The following is a 26475-nucleotide window of genomic DNA, read 5'->3' on the forward strand; positions in this document are numbered from 1 at the left end:
TGGGGCTGGAAGGCACAAATCGGTGACGATTCCACAGTCAGAGAAAAATTACCTGAGGATTCAAGGCAGCGTTAGGTAGAGGAGGATACTGCAAGTGGTTGGCTTGGATAGTTATTTCCTTCTCCCAGATGGAATAGTCACCTGAGAGGGTCATTCCTGTTAAGAGCTTGGAGTAAAATAGATGGAGAGTTGTTTTGCCCTTGAGACCAAGGTTAAAGAATTATGATCTACTGAGATTGAAGGGGCAGGGCCGAGTATCCAAGAGGTGATCAGAGAGGTGTAACATAAGGAGCTATCCACAGGACAGGTTGTGTAGCTGAGGTCAGTCTCAGGATGCAGTAAGGGTCAAAAGTCAGGGTTTTTTTTTTTTTTTTCTTTTCCATCATCTAATCCCTGCTGGGAGACCTCTAGAGATCTGTTTTGTGTTTCTCAGACAGGAGGAGGAACAAAATACAGTTGACCTTGGTTAAGGCTATATCTCTCTCTCTCTCTGTCTCTCTCTCTCTCTCATTTTTTCTTTTTGAGACAAGGTCTGTCTATGTGGGCCTGACTGTCTTGGAACTCACTACGTAGATCGGGCTGGCCTGGAACTCAGAGATCCACCCATCTCTGTCTCCCAAATGCTGGGGTTAAAGGCAAGCACCACCACATCCCGCTGAGGATAACATTTTCCTAAAGGTTTTAAAGAAGGGATTTTCTAAGCAGTATAAGATGCAAAGAAGGGATTCAGAGGTGAGGACAGTTGAGCAGAGTGGGTCCTAGAGGGGAAGTGGAGCTGATTCAGGAAAGCTGTTGGGAGGTTCCATGTATATTGACAACTGTGATTGGAGGGGCGGGGGAAATGATAGCAGAAGAACCAATGAGCTATAAGAGGGTGATAGCCTGCAGATCTGGGCTGCCAAAAGAATCAGAGATTAAAGTTGGGGGGAAGTTTGAGGCCTCTGTGGAGGTCAGAGACAGACCATGTGCTGGGAAGAAGTGGGTTAGGCAGAGGCTCATTGGGGAGAGGACCCTGGGAGTCTAGAAAGTAGGGAAAGCTACAGACTTCTAGGTTTAGGTAGACAGACTGACCCAGCTGTCAGGGGGCTGTGGATGATTTGCCTGGCTAAGGAGCTTCATAAGACTGAGGAGGGTCTTCGAGCTGTCAGAGCTTGTGAAGGGTGCAGGAGACAGACAATGAGAGGCACGCAGAACATGGCTGCCTGGTGGGTATGCAGCTGGTGGAGTCTGAGCTGGTGCTGACTAGGCAGAGGTAGATGGGCAAACAAAATGGTTCCCAGCTGTGGGGAGAACGCAGCGTGGATTCAGTGTAAGGCTAAAGACAAGGAGCCAGTTCTTAGGGTGAGAAGTGGACAAAATATCACGCGTTTCAAAGTGCCAGTTGAGAAGCCAGGTGTGAGGTTGATCCAAGCACTCGGGAGGGTGAGGCAGGGGGATCTCTATGAGTTTGAGGTGTTGACATGGCCAGTTTCAGATCATCCAGGGAGACAGAGGGAGATAGTGAGGGATAAGGAAGGAAGGGAGGATGAAAGGTAGGTAGGAAGCAAAGAGGGTTCAGGCTTGGCTTCATGTTGGGGAACATTTAGTCACCTCTTGGTCATCTGGAACATGTGAGGCCTAGGTCATGTAGGTAGGCAGGGTACTGAGGGCCATGTGATTGTCTAGAGTGGAGTGCCAGGAGCTCTTGTTAGGGAGAATTACAAATAATGCCAACGCAGCAGGCCTAAGGGTAGAGATTAGTTTGGATGAAGGGAGCCAGAGATCAGAGAGCGAAATTTTAGTTTTGGGTTGTTTCGTTTTGCTTTGTTTTGAGGGGTCACAGACTAAATAAGAGCAAAAGTCATTTGTCTAGCTCTCCTCTGCTAAGACACAGCTGAGAGAGGTGGCACATTCCAATTCTTTGAAGACTCTAACATTGTCACCTTGATGCCCTTATGGATAAAATGGTGGCATTGCATAAGATTCCCTTCAGAATGACAGGTCTGTAACAAGCACAGAAATGAATACGTGTCGCCAATGGTTTTGCTACAGAGCATGGTCAGGCTGTGGTGCCCGCCCTGCAGGGGTGTGGCTACCTGAGCCCAGATAACCCTAATTGCCATCCATCAATGCAAGCATTTGTTGAAGTCCTTGAGCTAAGATGGTGTTCCCTGGCTCCCGGTGGCTCCTGGCTCTCTGTCTTCTGTCCTGGTGTTGCAATGGTTTGAACTCGAGGAATTCATACTTTGCACCTCTGGTGGTCTGGAGTGACACAAGTGAGTGAAGAGTAGTTGGGCACAGGGCAGGCCACCCACTTCCTTTCTAGCCTGGGTTCACATATGCAAAGCCAGAGCTAAAGGGGCCAGGATATGGGATTTGGGAATTGGAATTTGGGGGCTGCTCTGCACTGGACAGAAGGGAGCCAGGTGTCCTTGGTGAGCTCTCAGGGAGAGCTGTGCGTGGCTGGGTTTATGCTGTCTTCTGAAAATCCCAGCTGCTGTGGCATCAGCCTCTAACATCTCACAGTCAGGCCACCTGATCCCTATAGCACACCCAGGCTTTCATCCCGTCTCACTGAATAGAACCATCAGGCACCTGCATGTCCTTCATCCAGTTATCTCACAGCACCCGCTATGCCCGAGCATGGAGCAGACTGAATTCCTCACCCTTCTGGAACATGCTTTCCCGGGGGGAAACATACTATAAAGAAGTAAGAGCAGTATGTCGAATGGCGATGGGTGTGGTGGAGACAGACATAACATCTGGAAGAAGATAGAGCCTGGGGTGTGAGCTTGGACTTGGAGAGAGCAAGAGTAGGACAGGATTCACCCAGAGAGGGACAGCTGAGCAGATCTCAGGTGGAAGAGGCAGGACTCCAGATGGATGTGGTCAAAGGGACGGCAGATGCAAAGGCCCTGAGCTTGTCATATCAGTGTCCAGATGTAGCAGGAGCAGGGGAGCAAGGGAAAAGAGGGTGGACACGTGTGCTGGGGCTTTTAAGACTAGTGTAAGAACTTGGAATTGGACTAGGGACTTGTGAGGAGGTGGATAGCAGAAGGTGCCAGCTTTACATTTGCAGAGAATGGTTTGAGCCCAGTGTGGTGGCTGGAGCCTATGGAGAGCTAGAGTGGGAGAGTAATTCCAGCACTCAGGAGGCAGAGGCAGGAGGATTTCTGCACGTTTGAGATCTGCCTGATCTACATGGCAAATTCCAGGTCAGCCAGAGGTACATAAGACCCATAACTAATCATCTGTATTTAGCTAAATTTCAAAATGACGGGACAGGAACGTTCTGTCTGTGACACCAGATGGCCGTGCAGACGCTTCTAGTGCTTGCTGAAATGAAAGCTGTAGCCGTGAGCTCCGGGGAGAAGTTTTCACAGAAAGAAAGGGATTGTGAAGAGTCAGCTCAGATCACAGGGAATTCAGGCGCTTATGAAAAGACAACAGGCATTTTCTGAGGTTCTTCGGGAGCCGGGATTTTGGGTTTTCTTGAAGAATCTTCAGGAGATTCCCTGTGTGAGGTTCAGCTCATTGGCCTGTTTGTCCTGGAGAGTCCCTGGTTCATCCTGTAGCTAGTCGGTTGTTTCTTTTTTTGCTATCATAGATGAAGAGGGATCAGGGCCAGGCCCATTCCAGGGATGGTAGAAAGGGAAGAGAGAGACTGTATGGGATCAGATTTATAGAATAAAGGCACAATCACCTGTCTGTCTTGTCCCACAGTGTCCTCATTTCTGCTGTAGATGTTGTGTGGAGAATAGATTGTAGGTGTCACAGATGCTGCAAGGGGACACTACAGATGTTAAGCCCCAGATGTGCTGCAGCTCAGAGCTGGACAGTGACAGCTGTGTGGTCACAGGAAGTGTGGGGCAGTGGTGGAATTTTGATACACTTGAAGGTGGCATCAAGGGATTTAGATATGGCCTGAGTGATAAAGGGGACAGAGATGATGGCACAGTTTTTGGCTCAGATGATTACAAACTTTTACCGAGACGGGGTAGCTTGGAGGATGAGCACATCTGAGCTGTACTTGGTGTGAGTGAGAGAGATGGGGGATAAGCAGAGATTATTCCTTTAAACCAATAAAGTGACACAAGCCAGTCATCCCAATACTGGAGAGTCAAGAGCAGGCAGATCATGAGTTCCAGGCCAGGCCAAGCTAACAGACATAGCCAGACCCTTAGCACAAACAAACTAAATTGAATTTATCTTTTGGCCCTACTTAACTTAAGGGTCTTTCTTATTGTTTGGTTATTGGTTTGTTAGTTTGGGCTTTTAAATGAGGAGTGTGTGTGTGTGTGTGTGTATGGCGGCACAACACAGGGCGGCACATGTAGAGCTCAGAGGACTTCTTTTTTTTTTTTGGAGGGGGGAGGAGTCACTTCTTTTCTTCCTCTGGGTGGGTCCAGGGCTCTAGCTCAGGTCATTAGGGCAGCACAAGTCTTTGCCCACTGTGACCCATGCCAGCCTTGTCTACTGCCTTCTTTAACCCACACAGCCATTGGTAACCTAGAGTTCTCTATAAGGCCACAGATTCCCTTGAACTCATGCCTCCCAAGTGCTGGGTTTACAGTCACGAGCTCTGTGTACCTGGCTAACTTGACTTTTGGAGGCACTGTGTCATGCAGCCCACTGGGTCATGTAGCCATGATCTTGATGTGCCGACAAGGATAACCTTTTCCTCTTTTTCTTTCTATTTTATTTTGTTTTGCTATTTCAAACAGGGTTGCAATGTGTCTCCAACTATGTAGTCCAGGCTAGCCTCAAATCCCCAGTGATCCTTTGGCCTGTGCCTTCTGAGTGCTGGGATTACAGGAGCCACAAAGCTAGGGTCCCAAAGGGAACACGGAACTCCTGATCCTCCTCCTACTTTCCACCTTGGGGGGTTACAAAAATGTGCCACTATGTCCGGCTCCTTTGTATTCTGAGAGAGCAGCACTCTGCTCTCATCCAGACTCACTGGTGTGTAGTCCAGGCTGACTTGAACTCAGGATCCCTCTGTCCCTCCTCTGGAGTGCTGGGCTTACAGTCATGTGCTGGCACATCCAGCTTTGGACTCAGTGAATCTGATCCTGTTTTCACACAACGGAGACACGGGTGTTTGCACAGGTGGGGACTCTAGTTCTGAGCCACTGGCCTTTGGCTAATTTAAAGTCCTGTCATGGGGTGAGGTGTGAGCGTGCCAGGAGTGGGACACCTCAGCTTCTGGAGGTGAAGCTGACAACCAGGAAACAGCCTGGGGGACAGGCAGTTCAGTGTGGAACATCCTGAGGCTGGAGGGAGGTCAGGAGAGTTCAGTGTCCTGGAGGCCATGGAAGAAAATGTTCCCTGAAGAAGGAAACAGGCCAAGAGTGATGGCTCACACCTGCAGTGCAGGGCTGGGAGGCTGAGGAAGGTAGATGGCCGCAAGTTCAAAGCCAGGATGCACTGTCTAGTCACTAGTGAGACTGTAGTGAGTTCCTGCACAGTCTTGAGTGATACCCCACCTCAAGAACTAACACCCCCCAACACCGACATAAAGGAAGACAGCAGGTCACTAGACCACACATGCAGAGGACAGTTATGAGCAGCCTGGGAACTGAGTATTGGACTTAGCCAAGTGAAGACTGGTATCCATCTTGACAAAACAGTTTGATGCTGATCCTTTTGGAGTGGGTTAAAGAAGAGCACAGAAATGAATTAGAGTCCGTGAATTTTCTCTTCCAAGGCTGCTTCAGAGCCCAGGGCTGCTAGCTAGACCCAGGCTCCCAGAGGATGTGACACAGAAGCTGTCTGTCCTCTCCCAGCTCTCCATCTGTTGCTCACAAAGTTGTGTTGTGCTGTGAGTGTCCTGTGCAGGGGTAAATGAATTCACCAGAACTGACACAAGCATTTTCATGAAGAATAGACACAGTGGACAGAAAATCAGCAGGCTGATTCTTAGGGTGGGAGACTTGCACCCCAGCAATAGCAGGGCACTTATACTGCAGTTAAGAGAAGATACCTGCCCTGCTTCCTTTTACCCTTTGTGTACTTGTTTGAGCAAATGGATGGGCGGACAGACAGGTCACTATTGGTTAGCCATCAACTCGTTAGAAGATCATTTGTCTTCCATGAGGCTGGCCGTTCCAGGTGCACTCTCTCTAAGCTCTGGTTGTTTGTAAAGGGTCACAGATCTCTCTGTCAGGATGTAAGAAACAGGGAGGTTTGTTTTTCATTTTTATCCTTTGCTAAAAGGCTTGTGTGCTTGTGTGTGCCTCGGGCACTTTGGGCACTTCACGGGCCTCATCCTGGCGCCAGAAATCCTCTTGCTCCAGTCTTCAGAGTGACAAGATTACTGATTTGTGTCAGTACCCCTGGCTCCTCACCTTTCGTTTTTTGTTTTCTTAATTTGCTGAGTAGCCAAGAATAATCTTGAATTTCTAACCCTCCCCCCTCTGCCTTCCAACTGTTGAGACAATGTGTGTGTACCCTTTGCCTGTGTTATATGCTCCTGGGGTCCTCCCCAGGGCTTGGCACATGTGTGCAAGCCCTGTGTCAGTGGGGCCACTGCTCTAGCCTCTCGTGGCCTTCTGACTCTTGTTTACCAGCTGATAGAAATAAGCAAGAAGCGTTGTGTTGTCTGTGACTGTTGAGGTGAACTTCATGTTACCTCAGGTTCATCGTTTTCAGTGCACAGTTCAGTGGGGCTGAGCCTGTTCAGGAGCGGAAGCAGCCACAACCTCTCTCTAGTTTCAGAACCTGTCAGGAAAACGTCCATGTGTTTTCAGCTGTTTCCTTCCCTCTCTTCTCGCTCCTGATAACCTCAAGCCTATTTTTTTTAAAATGCCTGTAGGGGGTCTTTTTCTGGACTTAACAGGTAAAAGCGATCCCATCATTCATGTCTTTTGTATAGGATTATTTTACAGAACATGCTTTGAGGCTCACCCAGGTTGTAGCATGTGTCAGTACTGTATTCCTATTTATGAACGAATAGCATTCCAGTGCATGAACATACCACAGGTTATTTATCTAATAATGGGCATTTGGCTTGTTTTTTTAACTTCTCTCATTACCAACAATACTACTATAAACATTTGTGCCAGTTTTTTTTTTTTGTTTATCTATTTGTCTCTTTATTTATTTATTAGACACTGCCATGATTTTTCACAGGTGTTGCACTGTTACATCTCCACCAATAGGGCATACATGTTCCCATTCTCCATGCCCTCAAAGACTGTCTGGGTCCAAGCCAGAGCTTTTTTGTTTTGACTTGCTTTTCAGTACAGACCAATGGTGCTTTTGGCCATTTCCTATCTTCTTGGAGGCATGGCTTCTCATCCTTTCCCATTTTCTTTTTTTTTTTTTAATAGTATCTTTATTTAATCTGATGTCTTGAGATGTATTTGTTTTCCTATTTTATGTGTGTGAGTGCTTTGCCTGCTTGCGGGTCTGTGTACCATGGGCATGCAGTGACCACAGAGGCCAGGAGAGGGCGCCAGATCCCCTGGAACTAGAGTTGCAGACAGTTGCGAGCCACCGCTCGGGTGCTGGGAAGAGCAGTCATTACTCTTAACTGCTGCGCCCTTTCTTCAGCCCCGTTTAATTATTTGAAGACAAGGTCTCACTATCTAGCCCTTGTTGGCCTGGAAGTCAATCTGTAGACTAAGGCTGGCCTTTAACTCAGAGAGATCTCCCTGCCTCTGCCTCCAGAATGTTGGAAAAAAGGCATCCACAACCATGTAAGGTTGATTTTTAATTTTTTTTTTTTTAACTTGGGCTGAATGGATTGGATAGTAGATATTCTTGCAGAGCACCCAGGGTGGGTTCTCAGCACTTACTTTGCAGCTTACAACTGCCTGTACCTCCAGTTCCAGAGGATTCGGCACACGACTGCTGACTTCTGTCAGCACACTTGCATGCAGAGGCGTGCGTGCAGGCAACACAGTTCCATTCACAAAATGAAAAAAGTTTAAAGAATCTTTAAAAATTTGTATTTATTTGTGTGTATTCCGGTGAATGTCTTGTGTGCAGGTACGCAAAGAGCCCTGAAGGAAGAGTTGAAAACCCCCAGAGCTCAAGTTAACTGTGGTTGTGAGTCACAAGACCTCAGTGCTGGAAAAGCATTACACAGGCTTACGCTCTTACCCATGTCTTCTGTGTACACACACACACACACACACACACACACACACACGGTCTCAATTATACTATTTGTCCTGCTGTACTGTGTAAGTGTTTTTTATATCTTATGGACATTGACTCAGACACATGTTCCGTTAGCATTCTCTCTCTTCTGGAGCCTGGCCTCATCATCTCCCTTTCAGCTTCTTATACTGTGGGTTGAGACCCCATGGGGAATGGTGGAACTGAGTTCAGCGCTTGAGAAAAATGTGGCGACAGTATTCTGAGCACACACTGAACAAACACTAATTCAAAACCAAGGGTGAAGTGAACACACTGTCCTGGCAGTGTGTGACTCTCCCACTGCACTGGAGCCTCAGCCGAACACCAAATGCATGCATGTCCTGTGCATTGTACATGTTCTCCCATCAGGAACACCAACAAATGCTGCCTCAGACACTCTGCTCAGACTGCAGGCCACTGTATCTTATGAACGCCGGATCTTTTATTATGCAATCAGTGTTTGTGCTCTTATAGAAACAGGTTTACTTACAAGAATCAGGACTTTTCCCGTTTTCTTCAATGTGTAAATACCAAATTAATATCTCTTTCTATTATGCTGTGTTTCAATGTTGGATTTTAGAAAATGCTGTTTGGCAGAGCTGGATAGATGGCCTAGTGGTTAAGAGAAAAAAGGACCTGGATTCAGGTCCCAGTAACCACATGGCAGCTCACAGCTACTTGTAATTCCAGTTCCAGAGAACTCTGGCCTCTTGGGTGGTCCACACGAGTGGTGCACAGACATACATGTAGAAAAAACACACACTAAATTAAAAAAACAAATACATCTTTTTAAAGAAATGTTTTGATTCATGAATTTCCATCATTGTTTTTTGTTCAGTACAAGACAGCCAGAGTCTGGATTTCCTTAAAACGATTGCTGAAAAATTTCCTGGACTTTACATCCTTTCTATGGAGATTGGGAAGGACATGGTAGAGGTAAGAGGCCAGCTCATTCCTTCAAAGGTTTACTGAGGGATTTGATAGACAGCACTATTTGAAAGCTTTGTCTTGAAAAACATCTGCCCACTGGTTTGTTTTACGTTGTTTGGGGGATGCAGGGTTTTGCTCGAAGGCCCATGATGGCCTGGGGCTTGATCTTCCCGCCCCAGCCTCCCGAGTGTTGGGATTCTAGGTGTGTCATCAAGCTCCTGAGTTCTAATGGTGACATGAGGGTCTCACCTTGTATAAGTTACTTTTTTGTTTCTGTGATAAAAACACCATTGACGAAAACAACTTACGTAGCCTTTATACAGGCTTACAGTTCTTGAGCTCATCATGGCCACTGGAGAGAGAGAGAGGCACAGCTTCAACTGAAACACGAAGCAGGGAGAGCAAATTGGAAGTGAGGCAACACTATAAGCCCTTAAAGCACACCCCAGGAACACAGGCTGCTCCTCCCCATAACATCCCTGCACGGCACCACCAACTGGGGACAGCATGTTCAAATATCTGAGCCTGTGGGTGACATTCCTATTCAGCCAGCACACACGTAAAGTAAGCTTCCCTCTGAAAGAGGCGGTCAGTTAAAAACGGTCCCATCCTTTGATTTCTTGCCACTCCTCTTTTAGAAGATGAAGAAAAATGTCTTGGATCCCGATTCCGACATATGCCAGATTCTTGCTCAGGATCCCAATTTGGAGGAAGGCTATATAGCTCTTACATTCTCCTTGGGAGTCCAGTTCCTGTAAGTACCCTCCTATTACATGGTACCACTTTCATGGAATTGATGTTTCTTCTATTTAAATACAATTACAGTCAATTATTTGGAGATCCTCCCATAGCAATGAAAAGGTGTCCCTGCAAGAAGCTTTGTGTGACTTATTTTATTTTATTTTGGTACATGTGTTTGTGTGTGTGTGCACATGTGTAAAAATGAGTGTGCAGGTCAGAGGTCAGTGCTGGGTATCTTCAATTGTTCTCTACCTTACATTTAAAATAGTGGGGTTTTTTTTGTTTTTGTTTTGTTTTGTTTTGTTTTAGTTATGTATGTATGTGTCGGAGCAGTCAGGAGTTGGCATGGGTACATGTAAACACAGTGCCCACAGAGGCCTGAGAAGGCCATCAGTTCACTCAAAATGGAGTTTCAGAAGATGGTGAGCTATCCATTATGGTTGCTAGGAAATGAACTTGAGTCCTCTGCAAGAGCAGGAAAAACCTTTAACCATAGAACTGTCTCTCCAGCCTTCTACTTTACTTTAAAAATTTTTTTAACTATATTTATTTACTTAGTGTATGTTTGTTGGACAGCATGATGATGAAAATAATGATGATGATGATGATGATGATGAGAAAAGGTCTTTCCCATGAGCCTGGAGCTCACTATTTAGTTAGACTGACTGACTGGCAAGCCCCAGGAATAATCCTGGCTTCATCTTCTGAGTGCTAATATTACCAGATTACCTCTCTGTCTGGAATTGTTTTTCACATTTTTTTAAGGGGGTGCATGCAGTCCAGGCTCAGTTCCTCACACTTTCATTGTCACCGGCCAGCAGTGACACCTGAATACCACCTGAGAGAGGGCTGGGAGAGAGAGAGACAGGGTGACACAGAAAAGGACACCAAGTCTACATGCTGATCCAGGTGTTGATTTAATGGACGTCAGGTTAACACTTAAGTAGGCAAAAAAGTATAAGCAGTTTCTCATGTAGGAGCTTTACTTGGTCAAAACATAGGAGAGCTCACTCAAGGTTACACAAAGCCTGCTGTCTGGTTACGATGGTTGCACAGAGTTTCTCGGGATCAGAGCAGTCCGCTGTAGGACCACCAAGGTCAATTTATGAGAAACTGGACTTTGGAAAATAGCCAAAGCCAAGAGGCCGAATTTCACTGCTCAGATGCCATTAACTCCAAATAGGCTGCCACATTTCATGACAAGCCCTTCAGTGACTGAGCCATCTCCCCAGACGCTCTTGACTTATTTTCTGTGAGATAAGACTTGTGTCCTGCCTTAGGGGAGGAAGATCCTGTAACTCTGTAACTCTGGTGTGGGGACCTATGGTGCATTAAATAGCTTATTCTATGAGGTGAGTTGATACATTATAATCTGATCATCAGCGCTGACAGACACCTTTGACTTTTCCAGGAAGACAGTGGCTCAGAAATGCCAAACACCTCCCATGAAAGAAATGATCGAAATTCCTGCTAAGAAATTTCTAGGGTAACTTCTGCTTTTAAGATTTTTTCTTTTTATTATTTTACATATATGGGTGTTTTTCCTACACGCATGTCTAAGAGAATGTCTGGCCTCTGGAACCAGGCTTTCACGGACACTGTCACAGAGCTGGGAAGTCACTGTTTGGAATGGAATTGAACTGAAGAGCTACTCACTTACCAACCTCGGCTCTGAACAGCTGGGCTCCCCTCACTTCTTCATCCCCACTGTTCTTGTGTCTAACCTGGAGCCACTTGATGTGTTAAATGTGTGTTCACTAATGGAGATAAAGTCTTGCTTTGAATCTTAGTCTGACCTCAAGCCTAACAAGACCCCTGCCTCAGCCTTCTGAGGGTTGGATTTTAAAGCTCTGCCATCACACCAAGCACCAAAAAAATTAGTAGTTTGATGTGCACATTAGTCAACCACCCTTGTCAAGTCTCTTTGTGTTTAGTGCAACAAAGTAGCCACCACTAAGGAGGAAGTAAGAAGTTTCTTGGGATTGCAAAACTCTGTGACACAGGCGACTCATTAAATCAAATTATATGGAAGAAAGATGCTTCCTCTGTGTGTCAGGTACTATGTGAACGGTGTGTGTGCATGTGCCTATGTCTGCAGAACAGAAGAGGGTCTCAGACCCCCTGAAGGTGGAGGACAGGCATCTGTGAGCCAACTGATGTGGGTGTTGGGGTCCTAACATGGGTCCTCTGCAAGAGCAGGACACACTCAACAACCAAGACATCTCTCCAGCACCTAAAATCAGTTTTCATTACGCTTGTGTTTATTGCATGTGGTCGGTCACACACATGCTGTGGTGTGCTCGTGAAGGCTGGAGGACACTGGCTTTCTTCCATATGGTGCTCAGGGCCTGAACTCAGGTTGTCAGTCTTGGCTGCAGGTGACTTCACCTGCTGTGACATCTCCACACCCCAGGTGATGATCTTAAATGACGATGGCAGGAAAGGCTGCTCTCGGCAAGGTGGTGAGAGTCAGTACGTATTTGTTGATGGGATGTGATGGGAGAAGAGAGGAGTCAAGGATGCCTCCCAAGTTATCAGGGTGAGCAACAGGCTAACTAGTGTTATCATTACAGAGACAGGGAGCCACAGGCGAGGAACAGGAGTGTGTTGGTCTGTGTTGGCAGGTGGATTGACTGTGTTGTGAAGGGACAGCGTGTACACTTAGTAAGCACACTGAGATGGCAAACAGATAGAGCTATACTTTAGGCCATTGAACATACATGTCTGAAGTTCAAGATGAGGACAGGGTGGGTGCACTCAGAAGTCTCCAGTATATACGTTAATCCTGTTGAGTTTACTATGGGAAAACCATAAATAGATACAACAGCAGAGAGTAATAGAGGGAATATCTCTGTAATTACTTTCATCCTTCGTTCACACTGGTTGACTTTGGTCTGGTAAGATGGCTCAGTGGATTTAAAAGTGGTTGCCAGGCAAGCCTGACCAGCTGACTTAGTCAGTCGGTCTTTGGTGGAAGGGGAGTCCAACTCTATTAGGTTGTCTGTGACCTGCACACACATCCTTGGCACCCACATTCACACTCAATCTTAACTCTCCCACATACTGTTCCTGGGGGCAGAGTATTTTAAAGCAAAGTCCCATATTGTGACCTACAAATATTTGTCAATTAAAGATATATTGTGACCCATAAATACTTATCAGTTACAGAGATGCTGTAAAAGGGGTGTGTTGGCACGTGTCTTTAATCCCAGCACTCAGGAGATGGAGGCAGTCGGATCCACATTTCATGATCAACCTTGTCTACATAGTGAATCTGTGGCTAGCCTGGGATACAGAAACAGTGGCTCAAAAAACAAAACCAAGAACCCAACTCAAGTTTAGAAATATACTATGTAAATGGAAACCTTCATCAAAATGGATTCAAAAGTGGTTAGAGAAGCTGGATTTGGTCACATGAAATCCCAGGATTTAGGGAGCACAGGAAGGCACATCTCTGAGTTTATGGATAGTCTGTTCTGCACAGCCAGCTCCAGGACGACCCAGGCTGCCTTACTGAGACCTTGTATCCAAGTGGGGATAAAATTGCAAGTTGGGGAGGGGGTTGGCTATAGAGATGCTCAGTGGCTAATAGTCCTTACCTGCTCCTGCAGCGACTTACTCCAACTTGTCCTGAAGAAGTCTTAAACAACAGCAATTGGTCCCATGACAAACCCATGGCCTGTGGAAACATCGTGAACACAGCAGCACTCGGCTCCCCATCTTGAACCCTTGAGACACAACCTAACTGCAAAGGCGACCCTGTCTGCAAAGAAGAGCTTGGTCTCCTGCTTAAGCACATAGCCCCTCCCTTCCTCCCTCTCCTCCTTGCTTGGGAAAGGTTGCCAGTCTGGTAAGAGAGGCATGCTTGCTGGCTGTGAGTTCCTCTCAGGTTCTCTGAAATAAACCCGCCTGCATTTGAGTCCAGTCTCCTGACTTCTGTTTCTACCTGATTCCTAGCATTGTACTGGATCTGGGGACAGGCACTCAAAGCAACTGACTCTCTTGGGACCTGGGGAGCATGGAGAGCAGCTGTGTAATCCATGGCCAACCCTGAGTTATTCCCACCTGTCTCTGAACCTCCCCTGCTTTCTCCCCAGCAGCCTTCCTCTGTCAGCTGATTGGAGGAGTGTGAACCCCCTATTCATCCAGACTGCTGGGTCCTGGCATGGGGCAGCTCTCCAAGCACTAATTGGGCTTTTTCTTCTAACTGGCCCCTCGTGAATCCACTAGGCCTTCCTTGTTTTTCTCTCTCTCCTTCTCTCCCTTCCTCCTTTCTGTTCTCCATAGTTTCCCCTCCCTAATAAAGGTCATTCTCCTGTTGCACTCAGATATACAACAGGTGGCCATCTTCTGACCCATGAGCTGATGAATGTCTTCTGTTTGGATGACTTCCGTAGGACTCCCTCAACTTCTCTGTGCTCTACCCTTCTTTCCAGAAGAGGATGGCCAGTCTCTGTTAAAGGCTACGGACACCCCATCCTCTAACAGGCACCCTAACTTTTCACCCACCTGGCTTCTTTAAAATCACAGTTCCTAGTTTGAACTCAGGACTTTGGGCTTGGCTGCAGGTGCCTTAAATACTAAGTATTTTCATTTCTTTGTGTGTCCGTGTAGGACATTAGGTCAGGTCCACAGAAGCAGCAAGCTCTTCAGCTCTGTGCTGTACTCGCAAGAAAGATCTCTGTGGAAGGAAGACAAGACTCCACCTTGTGCTGGGAATGAGAAGGGAGGCTTGATTTCATCCAGGGCTAGACATGGCACAGTGGTGGTTTTTCTCAATCAGATGGGTAAGGATGAAATTGCAGAGGAAGAAGGTGTCTCATGAAAGACCCGGTCAGGGCTTCCAGACTGTCATGGGGAGGCATGTCCTGGGTGTAGCAGAGAGATGTGGAAACATGGCTTCTTCTCACACAAGCCACAATCTGGTTTATAGCCAGAGACTCTTGTCTACAATGCTTCCCTCTTTACTCCATTGTGTGTTCTGTGGCCAGATCCTTTCTCTCCTTCTAGACTCACCATCTCAGTTACCTGCTCAATTTTTTATCTCCAGAAAACCATTTATAATAAAGGTGAAGTGAATCTGTTTTGTAGGAGGTATTCAGGGTACTGTGGAATTCTATCACGTTGACTTTATCAAGGGGGCATGGAGGAGTTGCAGGGGCAAGTGAGCTTCCTGGAGACAGTACTGCTGTGATGGGTGTACCTCAGAGAGTCCCAGCCCTGGGGGCTTCGTCTCTGGATTGCTCCTTTATGCTGCTGTGCCTTCTCGTGATTGTCATTACTGTATTCCTCATATGTCTAGCATGGTGTGATGTGGGCGTGGGTAGACCCTCACCGCCTACAATCTGGTGTGATTGCCCCTTAGAAGACAGCCCACTCCACAGGGTAATCTTCCTGCAGATCAATATGAAGATAGACTTTAATACTGTCTAGATGAATTGATGAGTTTTACAAAATTAGTATCTGGCAAACTTGGAGAAAGTTCTCAACTATTTATCCCATCTTGGTGTGTTCAAAATTCTGTTCTTAAATCATTTTCTATCCTAACTTGCTTTTATCAACCTATAAGTATGTTTTTAGACCTCAGTCATTTTCTTAGATCCCTTACACTTAAACTTAATGTGAGACTATAACTATCTAGTCTTCAACTGCGTCAGAGACGTGAGAAGGATTAATAGCACCTGAGAAGACAGGAAGTGTAGAGCAAGCAATGAGGGAACTGAGGATGGCAGGGGTGGCTCCATTTTGTTTCTCAGACTCTACCTTAAGTTGACTGACCTTGGAGTGACTTGACCCCCACCTTTGGGTTCCAAGAAGGTCCACCTGACCCTCCACCCTGCAGGCTGTCATGGATACCACAGAATGTGTGAATAGATAACTATAATCAGGCCTCCACCCCACAGGTTGTCATAAATTCCACAGAATGCGTTAGTGGGTCCTCCACTCCACCTAGCAGGCTGTCGCAGATATCTTAGACATCTGTCGGCTTGGCCAGGTGGCTTGGAACAATTAGCCTAAAGGTCATCTCGATTGCTGAACCACCCCCCACACCCAAAACTTACTCTTCCCTGTAACTCCAAGGCTTGGAATTCACTGCTTGCTCTTTTTCCCTTTAAGAACTCTGCCTCCCTGAGACTCGGGGCCTCACTTTCTAACCTGCTACGTCAGGGAAGTTAGGCGGCTTGAGCTTAAGTTTGGATAAAGATCTTCTTGTGATGGGGCTGGAGAGATGGCTCAGTGGTTAAGAGCACCAGCTGCTTGCAACAGACTCGACTCCTAGTGGTCTTTTGGGGTCTCTCCAATCAGGCACAACAGCAGCTTCCAAAACTATAGGAATGACAGAGACTGCTGGCCAACTGGGCAGTCACCCGAGATTTCTCTGTAACATTGTAGCATTCGTATCTTCAGCCTACTGACCTAGAATATCTGACAGGTTTTTCTGTGAAACAGGAATTATGAAGGACTCTACCTTGTCCTGGCAGAGTTTGGCAGTGGACTTTCTTTGTGTCCTGCTTGGCCTCGGCTTGGGTGGCATACTGTCAGAAATTGAGGCAAGGGCAGTTTCTTGCCCGTGGCAGTTTGCCACATTTGAAGCAAATACCATAAATAGTTTCTTCAATGCTCACCATCTTTTTTGAAGTATGTGAGTGCTGCCAGGAGCTGGAAAGTCTCATTGTCAAAAAAGTCCTAAGTTAACAAAACATTTTAAAATGTCGTATTCTAGTCTACATTGCCTGCTCTTCGATCACTTCCCCCTGGCAATGAGGCATTGCCGGGCAACAGAGGAAGAGGATTTAGGCAGTCCTGATGAGACTTGATAAGCTAGGGGCAGATGACATGGAAAGAGAACTCCCCCTGTGAACTACGGGATACAGACAGACGGGAAGAGGGAGGGAGAGTAGGACCAGGAGGAGTTGAGCGAAGGGGCTGGAATTAAGATATAAAATGAATAAATTGTAAAAATTTTAAAAATACAATATATTATTTTTAAAAAATGCCATATTATATAGATCTCTGAGGTTTCAAAGACCATCTATCTCAATATATCTAAATAGTCAAATGTTGCTTTTCTCTAGCTATTTACTTTCTAATTAACTCAGAAAACACCTGTGATTAACTGAAGTAGTTCCTACAAAACCACAAGTTTGATTGGCTATTTATTTGCATTTTGTTATCATCCTAAACAGGTTGTGCTAGTAGCTTTCAAAAAGAGTACAACTTCACATTTACATCGGTACAACACCTTAAAAAGAGTTGACAAATGTATCTTGTAACCAAAAAATACCCTTAATTTTGTATCAATATACCAATGTAGCCAAATATAACCTTACTTTTGTATCAATATACAAAGATCTATACCAATGTGACACATTATAACCTTAAAATTTGTATCAATATACAAAGATATAAGAGTAGATTCAATAGTGTACTGCCTTTCCCCCTATCATTCCTGTATTATTTCTACACCTCCCCACTTTTTTCTTTTCTTTTCTTTTTCTTTCCTTCTTCTTTTTTTTTTTTTTTTTTTTTTTTTTTTTTTTTTGAGACAGGGTTTCTCTGTGTAACCTTGGCTATCCTGGACCCACTTTGTAGACCAGGCTGGCCTTAAACTCTTAAACTCATAGAGTTCCACCTGCCTCTGCCATCATGAGTGCTGGGATTACAAGCATGCACCACTGCACCCAACTCCCTCACCTTTTTTTTTTTCATCCCTTCTCCCCTACCCTCTTTTCCCCTAACACTCAATAGGAGAGAAAGAAGAATACAGGAAAGAAAAAGATAGAGAGAAGAAAATCCCAGAATCTAACCTCCTATCTTTTGTTTTCTCCCTGACCAAGACCATTAACAACTTGCAACCAACCCCCCTAAAATGAAGACAAACATCCACGACCCATCAAATGACCAAAAGCCATCCACCCTGCCTCTTGGGAATGGGCCATCATTCTCTTAAAATTGCTTACTGCTGTCTGGAGGTGATGGCATGTTTTGGGGGCCCTGAGAAAACTGAAATATTGACCAAGCCCTAGAAGAGCTAGCAGTATCATTTGTTATCCCGTCTCTGTGGGATGGAAAAGTGCAGGACTTAACCAAAGTCCTGGCTGAGGTAGAGTGTGAGGCTGGACCATCTTAGCCATTTTGAAGTTGTTCTGGGTGCAGAGTTTTGAGGAAACAGTTCCTGAGGCAGTCTGTGAGGCTACCTGTCTTGTCTACTTTGGTGTCTGGTTTTTTGTTTTGCTTTGTTTTCTTCAGATGTTTCGCTTTTCCAGTGGCCTCCGGTTGGGAAATCCTGCTGAGAGGTCGAAGTCTGACATTACTGGGAAGTACTAAGCTTGGTGTAAACTGAAAGATTCCCTTTGTTGGCAAAGTTTCCTCTTCTCCACCTTGGGGACCCTGGACCCCCACACCCTCTAATTGAGGCATGTCACATAGTTCTTAGCAATTACAGGTCCAACTCCGTTCCTCCTGATAAGACCTGTTCAGCAAGCACCTGGAATTCCTGGAATACCCCTCCATGCTAATGAGGCATGTCAGTACCTTAGCCTCCAGCCAATGACATTCATGCACACTGGAAATCTTTATGCCTTCCCCAAAGTTTGTATAACCCTCCTTCACTATGAATAAAATTGATCTGCCTCCCTGAAGCTGGTCCTGGAGATAATTTCTGTTCATGCTCATGGGCCACTGAACCCCCAGTTTATTGCTTCTGCTCCTTTCTTCCTGAGGACTGGTGGCCAGTGACCTCAGGAACAAGGGAGAATCAGTCTCTGGATTCCATAGTTGGATACTTTTATTCCCCTGGGAAGCTAAAAACAAAACCCTGCCCCAACCCTAACACTGAGGGGTTCCTTTTTTGGTGGGTCATATCTTTCCTAGGGCAAAATGTTTTTGGCAATTAAAACATGTATTATCTTTCAATTGAAATTTTAAAAAGTTCTTTTGAAAATTTGAAATTAAGTATACCTTTAAGTGTATTCATTTTTTACCTCACAAAGGACATTCACTGTAGAAAGTATCTCTTGTGTCTGTAGGAAAGCAGCACTTGTGCAAAAATAAATATATATATGGCCTATAGGAAAGAGTAGAATAGAAGGTGGGACATCCAGCAGACAGAAAGGAGCCAGATGTGGGAGATTCACTAGGAAGATATGAGGAGGACAGGTACAGGGTACCTGAGCAGAAGTAACCAGCCGCATGGCAGAATGCAGATTAGTATAAATGAGTTATCTTAAGTTCTGAGCTAGAGAAGAGCCCAGCTGTAGGGCCTAGCCATATATATTTTGAGTCTTTTGAGAACCTTATTTCAGGAGCTTAGGATCAGGAGAAAAAAAAAAAAAAAAGCAAAAAACATACCAATTCACTTAGAATTTCAGCCTGCCCTTTGCAAGCAGCTTTTAAATATAAATCATTGTAATTCTTATGTGCCTCATGCTGCCTCCCAAGTGATGAAATTTAAAGTTGTGAACCACCACCACCCTGTTCTTTGTAACTCTAGAATTCAGAGAACAAGTAACCTATAAAGATCTGCCTGTCTCTGCTGGTGTTAAAGGCATGGGCTACCACCACCCTGCTGAACTATTTTATCTTAGCTCCAAATTATCCCAACCTTTAGAGATTTAGAAAACAAGTCTGAACTCTAGTAACTCTTTGAATTTGCTTAAAACATTTTAAAACTCTTAACTGTGATTTAAATACCAAACAATAAAAATACCCTTTTTATTTAAGAAGAAAACTCAAAAGCTGATATCAAAGATGGTGTGGGCCATGAGGCAATCTACGGGCTAACATTCTAACATGAAATTAAGGACACATGATTTAAGAAAACCCATTTTTCATTTCATGCCAGTCAGGCACATATGCTGTTGATAAATCATCACTTGAAAGTATTATTTTTATTTTTTTATGCTTGATCAAATGAAAAGCATGTTAATATTTATAGGTTAGTTTGGACTGAATGACTAAGCTGTTTGATGAACCTTTCCTAATCCAGGAGGAGATCTCTCCTGTTGGAATATAATCTTTATCAATTTTGATGGTATGCACAACCTTTTTTCTCCTATGGAAACAAAGATAAAACCTCTTCCTCCATGTGACACATATCGTGGCTTCTATTCTGAGATCAACACATTTAAAATACACTGTTGTATATAGCGATTGATCTTTACTATTGATATATCTTCTGGTAAAGCTTGCTGTTAATCCTAAACAGCTGTATAACCAAAACGCCACACAGAGACTGGGTTTATTTAGTTAACCTAGAACACAATGCTGGGCAATAATTACTCCCTCTTAAACCGCCAAGCCCTCATAGTTTCCTAACATTTAGATTTTATCCATTACACTTGCTTTTAGTGATATATTAGGTCCAGTCCATCTCTCCACGTTGTTCCAAGATCTGTCCTCCAGCTCTACTTTCCTAGCTCTCCTCTCTCCTTTTTCCTGCCTCTGCCTCCCACCTTCCTGTCCTCTGACTCCTCCCTCTCTTCCTGCTTCCTTTCCCATTGCTCAACATTGTGGCTAGTTGTTTTATTTTGGCCTGTTTACACAAAGTTGAGACAGGTGATGCTTAGAATAAGTATCACAATGCAGTGTCTGGATTGAAACCAGAGGGTGGGGAGAGAAATAAACATTTGAATGAACAAGGGTAAGGTGTATACATTTCAACAGAACATTATACTAACAATATACAGAATAACTTATTTCAGCACTTTTTTTTTGTTACCCAATGTCTCTCCACAGCTGCTGTGTAATACTTATTGTTGTAGTCCAAGAATAGCCTCACAAACCACTGAGACACCAATCTTAGTCAGGTATTGATGGTTTTTTTGAACACACATATCAAGACTGTCATGATCGGGGACCCAGAGTAGATTCAGGAGCCAACCTGTGACACTGGTCTGCTTCTAAGGCAGGCTTTTTTTTTATAAGAAAAACTACAACCAGGTCATAACCAGGTAACAAAACTTCCCACCACATGTAGGAAGCAAAGGGAGGGCAGCATTCCATCATTTTGACTAGCTAGACAAAGCATTTCTGACTGACCTTTAATTTGATTGGTTTTTAAGTTGGGGTTTCAATTGGGGATGTTACAGAATATGAGCACAACAAAGTATACAAAGTTTGAGTAATAAACTATTGAGACATAAGAAACGAAACCATAGTGGCATAATAAGAGGCTGTTCTGACCTTACAAAGTGTCAACATGTTAATCATTGGGAGGCAGAGCCTTAAAACTTCAACTTCATTACATCTGATAACTAAAATGGAGACTAAAGATAAAATGGCTATAGTCATGCTAAAGGATAAAGCAGGTCTCAGAACTTAAGATATCCTGGACATTCTGTGACTATTCTTGATAATACCTTTTAACATTTTTCTCAGAAGCACACCTTAATGTTATGGTTTGTTTCTGAGATTGGAGGAATGATAATCTGTGTTTTCCATTGCTGCAACAAGTCACATATGCATAAATTTATGCCTACATTAACTACATATGGCTTTAATTTCCCTATTTGTCATTCTGACCCTATACCCTGAACTCATAATGCACTTGGTTTTATGTGAGATCACATTCCAATCCCTAGAAGTTAGATATTTACCTCCTGAAGAGGCCACTAATCTGGATGCCAAGATATTGGTGAAATTATTGTTACATCTGCTCCTGTCTCTACTAAAACTTCAAATTCAATGCCATTTATTTGTATTTTCAATTTGGGTCTTAGATAATTTATAGCAGTTTGACAACATACTTGTTTTCTGCTCTCTCCTGAATTTTTTTATTTTAACTATTGAAGTTGTTCTGTCCTTGATCACATCTAGAGCAATGTTGTTTTTAACAACAGGGATTACATCTTCTAATTGTTCTGTGGATGAGTTTCTCAATACTGACAGGAAACAACTGAATAAGACTTGATGTCAAGGCTTGTGGGAGCCCCCTTGGGCATTTCCCAATAGCAAAGTGTTACCTTGCCTGTTTCTTGTTGCTCTCCATTCATTAGGCCAGTGCTGTCCTTGGCCACACCTTGTGCACACTCCAGAAAACTGAAGCCTTCTTTCTGGATTATCTCTGGAAAAAAAAACAAAAACACATTATTTCTAGGAATGCCTTGTCTACCCTAATTAAATGGCCTTGCTTACCACAATGAAAATACCTGCCACTTTGATGTTTCTTAAGACCTTAGAAAGTACTTCTCCTATCAGATTTGAGATCCAATATCAGCTGTATTTCTAATTAATTCCTCTGTTGGTGCTGATCTATAGGTCTAAATCACCTGTTTATGTTCTGAATTAACATTTTCAAAAAGCAAAGATTCAATCAGTATTTTTCTGACTTCTGACCTGGATATTATTCTATTTAAAGCTGAAGTCAACCTTTGCAAAAAATCAGTAAAGGCTTCTTTGGGGCCTTGTATAATTTTAGTAAATAAGCCAGACTTCTTTCCTGATTCTTCAACCTTATCCCAAGCATTTAAAGCTGCTAAGCAGCACAGTGCCAATGTGTGACCATTAAATTCAAGCTGCCTTTGTAACTTAGCATATTAATCATCACCTAACGACTGAACCTGGGAATTATCAATACCTCTGGCCTGATTTCATTATTCAACGGCCTTAGCTTTCTCTTTCCAGCATGTTCACCATCATAACTGAGGGCCAGCTTCCAAAATTGCTGTTGCTAAATCTTTCTAGTCTTGGGGGAATAATAATTGAGTTGCCCATCAATTTAAAATCTGCTTCACATAGGGTGAATGTAAACCACAGGAAATGACTGCTTCCTTAAATCTACTCAAATCTAATATGTCTATAGAATTCCATTTGAATTCTTCATCCTTGGGGTGCTTATCCTCTGTAGGTTTAGGTTTTTCACCAAACCTACTTTATTTAGGGTTCTTAAACACCTTTACTTCCTTCCCAATCCCTGACCTTAGGTAGGAGGTTAGTAGAGAAAAGGGTTACAGACCTTTTTTATTTACTTCCTGCTGATTAGGGTCAATGGGTCTTTAGGAATACTCGGGATACCAGCAATCCACTCCAAAGGCCAATACCAAGCAGCAACACAAAGTCAGGGAAAGCCACAAGACTCAGTTGGATTGCCAAGAGAAGTTCTCTAAAAAGTTTCTCTCTGGGAAGCCAAGTGTTGAAGCAGGAAGATCAGCGTAGTGATGTCAATACAAAAAGTGATGGCTCACTGCTCATGGGCCTCTATATATCTCCTCTCCTCAGAGTCCACCAATGGATGTTCTCAGATGGCCAAAGTCATGCCCCCTCGACCATAAGACCTCACAGCAAAACATCACATGCCCTCTCAGAAGCCAACCTACAGCAAAACATCACATGCTCATCTTGCAGCAAAGCATCACATGACAAAACTGAGTCCAGGAACTTTCATTTCATCCTCTCCTGTTATGTCTTATATAGGAACTGGATAAACTAAGGCTGGTGTTTTCTTTCAGTTGCATTATGTGGTGGCGTGGTAGGCTCTTGTCTAAAATCCTCTGTGTCTATGTATTTTTCTTATTCTTGTTTATGAGTCTCTTCAATTTTTCTTCTAAGGCTTGTGTCTTATCAAACCACTTTTTCTTTGAGCGGGTACAGAAAGGCTATTAAGAATAAAGCATAAAATACCAAAATGGTAATAATCATGATTGATATGGAGCCAATTTTAGTTAAGTTACTTAGAGTTTCACTTTCTGCTTTCTGTTTTCAAACCATCTAGAGTAGCATATAAAGGGTCCTAAAGCCTTCTATTATGGTACTTCCATCCTTAACTCTCTCCTTGAGGACTTCCCAGGTGATTTACCAAATCTAATGGCTTCTCAGTTTGTCCTCAGCTGATCTCTTTGTCATTGGGGTTCTGTCACAAGTTAGAGTGCAAAAATGTTGTTTTTAAAAACAAAATCCCAGTCATACAATTTTACCAATAAGACTAAGGAGCCAGATGCTGGGTTGAAAATTTTCTAGGTCAGAGAGGCAGAGAAAGCACTCAGCTGACCTTTCTACTCAGCAGACATCCCAAAAGGAAAAAGCTCTTTCTCCTCCATGCTGTCTTAAAAATCATTCAATCTGAATGTCCCTCCTTTCTACTTCCTCTGTATCTCCCTATCAGTCCTTCAGACTTCCTCTCATTTTCCAGGGTTTTTTCCCATGTTCACTTCCTGTCGACTAGCTGCTTGCTCTGTCTCTTGACCTAGGGTTAACTTTATTTAATCCTGCTTAAAGAACGCCCTTGCATAAAGGTGTGCGCTAAGGCTGAGCCACGCCACAAGAAGAAACAGGTTTTTCCAGTACACAACTGGGGAGTTCACAGTGTGATCCAATAACCTGCAACAAACATCTTTATTTCTGGCACTCTGATGACAGAGTCAGGCAGGTCTCTGTGAGTTTGAGGCCAGGCCAGGCTTGTCTACATAGTGAGTGCTAGAACAGCCAATGCAACACAGAGAGACCCTGTATCGACAAACAAACAAACAAACAAACAAAAATTAATAAATACATAGATAAATAGACAATTAATTTATTAATTTAATTAGCACAATGGGTTAGGGGGTAAAGGTTCTGGCTGCCAAGCCTGAGGACATGAGTCCCATCTGGTACACAGATGGTAGGGGAGAACCGATTCCTGAAAGTTATTTTCTGATCACACATTTCTACCACGACACATGCACACCCACACATATGCTCATGTACACAAAATGAACAAATAAAATGTGATAAGAACATAGAGCTAAGAGATGGTTCACTGATTAAGCACACTCATTGCTTTTCCAGAAGACCTGGCCTTGGCTGTCAGAACCCACAGCCTTCTGTAACTTCAGTTCCAGGGAATCCATTGCTCTCTTCTGACCTGGTAGGTACCAAGCTTGCATTTAATGTTCACTAAACATACATACATGGAGGCAAACACACATAGACATAAAATCAAAGAAATAGTTTTAAAACGTAAAACAACAAAATACGAAAAGAAAGAGAAAAATAAGCTTGGGGCTAGGGAGACATCCTAGTCAGTAATGTGCTCGCTGCAGGAGCGTGAGAACCTGAGCTGGATCCCACATCCACAGGTGTGGAGACCTGCACCTTCATCCCAGTGCTGAGCAGGCAAAGGCAAGGGGCACCGTGGCCAGACAGTCTAGTCAAGTCAGGGAGTTCCAGGACTAGTCAGAGAGTTCCAGGATGGCCTGGAACTCTCGATGAAGTTGTGGATGACCTTGAACTCTTGCTCCTCCTGCTACTGCTTTGAAAATGCTGTGACTATAGGCCTGGGCCACCATACCCAGCTCAGTTTTTTTCCTTATATATTGCTGCATGATCTGTATTTTTACAGTAAGGACACAAAGCAAGGTGCTTCTCTCTCTCTCTCTCTCTCTCTCTCTCTCTCTCTGTGTGTGTGTGTGTGTGTGTGTGTGTGTGTGTCTAAGTTATGCATTTTGAAGCCAGAAGATGTCCCCCTCAGGTGTCATTCCTCAGGAGCACTCCACTTATTTCTTGAGACAGGGTCTCTCACTGGCCTGGACCTTGCTGGCTGGCCAGAGATCACCAGTGATCTCCTGTCTCTGCCTGAAAAGTGCTAGGATTACAGGCACTTACCACTGCGTTTGGAATTTTCCCCTGGATTCTGGGGCTCAAACTCAGGCCCTGACACAAGGCAAGAACATTCATGACTGAGCTATCTCTGCTCTCTGTTGAATTTGGCTTACTTACTTACTACGTATGGGTGATCTGCCTGAATGTCTATTTGTATACCAGAACAGGGCTTCAGATGCCAGTATAGATGGTTGTGAACAACCATGTGGTTGCTGGGAATTGAACTCAGGACCTCTGGAGGAGCAGGCAATGCTCTTAACTGCTGAGCCATCTCTCCAGCCCCTATACCTTCAATCTTCAATGAGCCAACACTTTAGAGGCTGAAGTTTATTGGTTACATGAAAACTCCCTTGGAATAGAGACCTACACCACCATGCCCAGCCTTCCTCAGCCCCAAAGTCTTTCTGTTGTGGTGATTATTATCTTGCTTGAAAAGATTTGTTTATTTTTATGTGTAGAAGTGTTTTGCCTTCATATGTGCGCACGCTGCACGTGGGCTTGGTGCCAACAGAGGCCAGAAGATGGTATTGGATCCCCTGGAACTGGAGTCATGGATGACTATGAACCACTGCGTGGGTGTTGGGAAGGGAGCCTGGGTCTTCTGCAAGAGCAGCCAGTGCTCTTAACTGTTGAGCCATCTCTCTACCCCCAAGCTAACCTGTACTGCCTTTCTAACGTGCTAACCTGCAAGTTTTCCTAAATTTTCTCAGGTATTCATTTCTTTTCAGTACTGGGGATTGATGCCAGGGCCTCATGCATTTTAAGCAAACACTCTACCAGCGAGCTAAAACCCTCAGCCCCAACTTTTAAAAGTGATTCTGCTCCTAATATTTACTGCAGAGCTCATTTAAAGGCAGCTAGAACCTGGCATGGTGGTGCACTTAGTCCTTGGGAGTAGGCCGGAGGCTGGGGAGCTCCATGCAGCCTCTGCTACTTGAGACAGGGTCTTTCAATGTGGCCAGCCAGGACTACACGGTAAGACCTTCTCAAAATAAAGCGTGGCGGGGGAGGGCTATTTGTGTAGCACAGTGGCAGAGCGCTTGCTTCATATGTGCAAGGTCTGGAGTTCATTCCCCAGCACAGAAGAAAGTGTCACAACTCCAC

The 26475-nt window shown here is 44.4% G+C and overlaps 1 long non-coding RNA gene across 1 annotated transcript; it reads left to right on the forward strand.

The window, feature by feature from the left end:
- Positions 1-9692: 9692 nt before the first annotated feature.
- LOC132652740 (uncharacterized) lies at positions 9693-13699 on the forward strand. The gene is made up of 3 exons (XR_009590316.1): positions 9693-9808; positions 11207-11281; positions 13407-13699. It is a non-coding gene; the product is annotated as an uncharacterized LOC132652740 (long non-coding RNA).
- The last annotated feature ends 12776 nt before the right edge of the window (positions 13700-26475 follow it).

The sequence above is a fragment of the Meriones unguiculatus genome, chromosome 3 (assembly GCF_030254825.1).
Source record: "Meriones unguiculatus strain TT.TT164.6M chromosome 3, Bangor_MerUng_6.1, whole genome shotgun sequence".
In the NCBI taxonomy this organism is placed as follows: Eukaryota; Metazoa; Chordata; class Mammalia; order Rodentia; family Muridae; genus Meriones; species Meriones unguiculatus.